Source organism: Pseudonaja textilis, chromosome 1, assembly GCF_049901715.1.
Source record: "Pseudonaja textilis isolate UNSWEBS1 chromosome 1, rPseTex1.2, whole genome shotgun sequence".
NCBI lineage: Eukaryota > Metazoa > Chordata > Lepidosauria > Squamata > Elapidae > Pseudonaja > Pseudonaja textilis.
In genome coordinates, this window is record NC_141990.1 from 24,163,338 (window position 1) to 24,169,337 (window position 6,000).

The window sequence follows — 6,000 nt, forward strand, 5'->3', positions numbered from 1 at the left end:
TGCAAATTTTCTAAGCCGCCTGCTCTTCCACCTAGACTAGCATTAAATATACTCTACTGAAATGTACCTCATTCTTGCTTTTTTATTTTGCCCAGCTGCATGGGACTTGACACATGACTTTTGGAGTTCCTTCTACAATGACACCTTTACCACTTTCTTTTCTTCTGTGCATCAAAGTAAATTGTGTATTGATGTGCCTGCTCTCTCTTCATGTTGCGCCTGTATTTCTATGCATGCATGCACTGGGAAACACTGAGTAAAGACATACACAGTGGGAATTGTTTTTTTTTCTTTCTTTCATAACCTCCAATTTGATACAGCACATTTTCAGTCTCAGCTTCTCCCCTCTACATCTCATTCAGTTCCTTTTAGTTTTTGAGTAATTGTGCTGATGTACAGACAATGAGTCCTGACCCATGGTGGGATTCAATTTTTTTTTTACTACCAGTTCTATGGGTGTGGCTTGGTGGGTGTAGCAGGGGAAGGATATTGTAAAATCTCCAAGCAGGGATGGTATTTGCTGGTTCTCCAAACTACTCAAAATTTATGCTACCGGTTCTCCAGAACTGGTCAGAACCTGCTGAATATCAACTCTGGTCCTGACCCCCTTTACCTAATTCCTTTCCAGCCTTCCACCTACTTGGAAAGAATAAAGAGGATCAAGGGGAAAGTGTAGATCAACGTTTCTTTTTTTCCTTAACATAAATGTCAGCAACACAAGAAGAAAAAGTATTTTGAAATATCATTTTTATTAGCAGAATGGCAGTAGAGTGTTTTGGGAGATGCTAGTTTTTTTCTTTCTGATAGATAAAGTACAGAGGCACCTTGGTACTGATTAATTGGCTCCAGGAGGCATGAAAAGTACAAAAAACGGCAAGTACCAAACAAAATTTTCCCATATGGAATAATGTAAATAAATGTAATGCGTTCCCAAACCAAAGACAATGCATATTTTAAGGCAATATGTAAAAAGATAGTGTTGTGTATCATTACTTTACACGAGAAATAAATATTATTAGTTGGAGTAAATAAAGTAAAAACTTCACTTTACCTGTACTGATGGGGAAAAAAAATGCAAAAATACACAAAATGATTACAGAAGCTAAGACAAGACCACAAAAGGATGTACACAGGGCAAGAGATACCATATGACTAACGGGTGACCCTTTGTTTAGGCTGGAAAGGGTAACAAGTCACAAGGCAACCAACATCAACAAATTCTAGCTTGCACATCAAGTACCAAACAAATGATGAATATTGGGACAAAATTTTCTTGTCAAAATGTTTTATTAGATTTTTATTTTTAGGTATACACCAGTATCGATAATGACCAGTGTGGCCCTGGGTATAATCCATTTTGATACAAACAAATGATAATAGTTGTTATATTAATCAAACTTATATAATCCTAGTGTTAATGTACATGGTTTTTAGAGTAATTATTCAATATTTCAATGTTCCATTTTAATGCCAATGATATTATAAGCATACATAGTAATACCATTTTTCCACCTCTGATCTTTTCCATCAAATTATTACTTATATTCTGTTATACAGTATAAAAAATGTATCTGCTAATATACCCCCTATTTCTTATTTCTACCTCTATTCTCGCTTCTAATCAGGTCACCATTGCTAATCCTAGTATTAATACACGTTATATTATGACATAGTCCTTCATTCTTTGGTTGTTCAAAGTCATAATATACCATTCAAATAACAGTCTTTCTATTATTTAAACATAGCTAATAATACCATCTTTCCATCTAACTATTGCTTCATATAAAGGTATGTATTCTTATTTCTACCTCTATTCAAATTTCTAATCGGGCCATCATTATATTATATTATTATATATGGATATTATATATCCATAATCTCTCATCCGTTTTAATATTTCAATTCTTGTTTGTTTTTTGGCTCGCCTCCCATTTTCCTCTCTTGGATCTTTGCCTCTATCAATATCTGTATCTTCACCATTCAGACTATTCAGAATATTTCTTCCATCTCTGCCCTCCTAAGCTGCCAGGTCTCAGAGTATCCATCCAAACTTCTATCTCCCTTTCAAAAATATCTTCCAGATTATCCGATTCCATTTTTAAACCTCTTAAAGTACTTTTCCCTCAGCTTATTTCATCAGTCATTACTGTCTTTATTGTCTTCTCCTGTTCATCTTCTTGTTTTATTTGCTGTTTGTCCATTCTGTCTTTTCTTCCATTCTTTCTGCTATCTCCTCTTTCCTTGAGTCTTTGATCTTCATTCATTATCAGCTGTACCATGTTTTCTATTTTCCCATAAATACCTTTCATTAGGTTCTTTATCTCTCTGTGATTCTTTTCCATAGTACTCCTAATACTTTGCAACATCAATGCCATTTCTCTTGAAATCTCATTCAATTCCCCCTGATGGAGCATCTTGTCTTAATTGAATAAGTCCTGCTCTTATTCTTGTCCAAAACCAATATATTCCAGTCCAATGTTACTCCTCAGAAAGTTCAATAATCATAGTTCTTTATATCTCAGGATTATTAATCAATTCCATTTAAGTAGTCCAGGCAGCTTCTGCAAATCAAAAGTCACTTTACATAGTTTTCCTTATTCTCACAAAACAGTCTCCAGTAATCATAAAGTAGATAGTTAGAGAACAGGAAATATCACCACAGTCCTCCAGATGAATGTTATTTCTCACATCAAATATTTTTCTAAACTTGTAGGGGTCTGGTATATTCCATTCAACAGTAGATGGCACCCTCAGCTTAGGTTTCAGTGTTGTTTCAAGTCTTATAGATTTGATTAAATCAAATGTAGTTCAATTTATGGAAACAAAGTCAGCTATTCAAGTAGATTCAAGTAGATAGTTCCAGCATTTTATAATGCCTTTCCAAAACAATGACTGCCCAATTTAAGAATCCAATTTTCTATGTTTTAAAAAGTCTTTACCTTTTCTCTCCTTAGTTCCTTTCTTTCGGGTCTAGGATTTTTCTATGATTGTTTGCCGCTTTGAGAAATAGTTCTAAGAGTCTCTTTTCCTGGATTTTCTTCTTTCTTTTTTTCTTTAGTTAGTCTAAATAAAAAGGAATCTCCTCAACCAGCTCCAATTACTCTTCATCTACACTGCTCCTGCACAATTCTTTGTTGCCTTGGCTGTGCCAGCTTCATGGCAGCCATGATGGCTGCCTCTTCTCATCGAGGGAAAGGAAAGAAGTCCTAAGTCCAGCAGGAGAGTTGCTGGTCTCCCCGAACTGCAGCGCACCCCCCCCTTTTCTTCACCACCCATACTGGGTGGCTTTAGTTCCTTTCAGAACCCTCCAAAAGGGAGAACTCGGCATGGGAGCACATAGACCCACTCGTCACATCCGACAGCACCGCAACATCAGCCAGAAGTCGTCAGTTGGTTTTTTGTAGTTGTCCCACTGCCTTCTATATTGGTGTTTCTCAAAAAAAGAAAAACTTATATTCTATTTGAGGATTGAAATAGTGATGGCCTTTCAGATACATTTGAATTTCATTTACATTCTGGATCAATTTTAATTAGTCCTTCAGCTGAGATATTTCAGAGTCTGTCAGCTGAGATAGCTCAAAATTGCCTTGAACCACCAGATTGGCAGAAAATAAATATGATAAAATAAAATAAATATATGATACTGAAACTGCTCTCATATGCTCCAGAGATCATCTACAGCTTTGAATGGGATTAAGCCCAATTATGCTGCATTACTTATCATCTCATCCCAAACAGCATGCTTGAGTATTGACTAAATTGGCTACTGTATATGAGGGAAAAATTAAACTGGAATGAAATCCAACCAAGTTAAAAGTGATGCTAATAAATAGAACTCTTTCAAATATAGCTACCATATTCAACATATTGTACAGGTGACAGCTGTAGTAAGGAACACTTTGAGCATCAGGTAAGATCTTTCATGAACCAGTTGGATTTGGCAGGTTACCTATGCTTTATGGCATCCTGTCTTGAAGAGTGAAATGTGCTTTATATGGTGCTATGCAGGATAAATTTCTGAAAGTTGGTGCAAAATGAGGCAGTTTTGCCATTGGTTGGTGCAGAGTATGGAGTTTTCAAATGAGTCCTACACTTAAAACAGCTGCACCAATAGCCAGCTTTAGATATTGGTATTAACCTTAAAGCCCTAAATGGTCTAAAGCCTATCTAAGGAAAAGCCCCTTCCTTTATCAGTTTTGAGCTGTAGGAGTGGGTCTTATGAGCATACGCCCGCTGTTAGAAGCATCAGTTTCTGGACATATGGCAGAGGAGCTTCTCTTGTGTTCCCATCAGGCTATGAAATACATTCATTTAGAGTTGTGTTTGTCTTTCTGGGTGTGTATGTGTTTTAAATCTGTGAATTTTAAATCTTCTTTAATAGGCTTTAATATTTTAGCATTTGTCTTGACAACTTTAATTTGCATTTTTTTTACTTTTTTGTTTTTATTCTGTTTCAGATCTTGTTAATTGCCTTGAGTGCTTAGAATATGCAAATAAGGAAACATTTTCAAAATTAGTTGTTGAAATTTGATGGTGTAAACATATTAAGAGAATAGAGATAAAATTTCACCTATATGAAAGTGTTCCTTGGATACTATGAAACACATTTTGAACCCCAAAATCTAAGATAGAACAATGCACCATAATAATACAGTAATTTAAAATCCTGAACAAAAACATGGAAGGCCAAGTTTGATGTCTACCCTCAGTCATGGACATTCAGAGGGTGATTTTGGCCAAGCACTCTCTCTCATCCCAATCTAACTCACAGGATTGTTATAGTGATGGTGAACCTTTTTGTTGTGGTGTGCGAAAAGTGCATGCATACCGGCACCCACAATGCAATGCGCCCCCCTGCACATGCGCATGCAACTCCCCTCACCCCATTACCTGCACTGCAGATGTGTGTGCCTCCCAGCTGATTTTTGGCCCATTTGAGGCCTTTTTCGGGCCCCCAGAGGCTCAAGGGAAGCTTCTGTAGCCTCGGGGGGCTGAAAAACATACCTTCTGGAAATACCAGAAGTCCTGTTTTCAGCTTCTGGAGGGCCTCTGGAGCCCGGGGGAGGCCGTTTTTGCCCTCCCGGGGGCTTGAGGGAAGCCTCTGCAGCCTTTGGAGGCCAAAAAATGGGCCCATTTCATTGCTTCCAATTTCTTCACTTCTGGTATTTCTGGAAGGCTCGTTTTTCAGCCTCCTGAGGCTGCAGAAGCTTCCCTGAAGCCTCTGGGAGGCCGGAAAAGGTCTCAAATGGGCCGAAAATCAGCTGGGAGGCACACACATGTGCAGTGCAGGTAAGTTTGGCTGAGGCTCGCGTGCCCACACAAATGGCTCTGCGTGCAACCTGTGGCACATGTGCCATAGGTTTACCACCACAGTTATAGGGGAAATCCGAGAAGGCAGAGTGATATGGATGCTTGCTAGAGAAAATGTGCAATGTACATCAAATATTCAACTTAAAAAACAATTCATCAGGAATGAAATGGGTACTAATGTCCCAGTGAATACTTGGACTTCAAAACTTCTTGGTGGATTCTGCTTCAAAGACACTTTCATTTCTCATTCATCTCCGTGCTTTGCTGAATGTACTTTCATGTGAACATTTTGTACTTGTAAAGGAGATGATGGTCAAAACTGGAGGATACCGATTCTAATTTCAAAGGGACTAAGGCCAAGTTTCAAAATAAACTTGTCATTTTGATGGATAATTATTGCCAAGAAAGGGACAAAGAATGTGCAACTCTCAATTCATCTCTCTGAAAAATTTCATGATAACAATCATGATACTTTTCATGCTAACAATCATAGTACAAGAGCCACCATGGTGCAGTGGTTAGAGTGCAGAACTGCAGGCTACTTCTGCTGTTGGCCCGCCTGAATCTGGCAGTTCAAATTTCACCAGGCTAAAGGTTGACTCAGCCTTCCATCCTTCCAAGGTTGGTAAAATGAGGGCCCAAATTGTTGGGGGCAATATGCTGACCCTGTAAACCGCTTAGAGAGGGCTG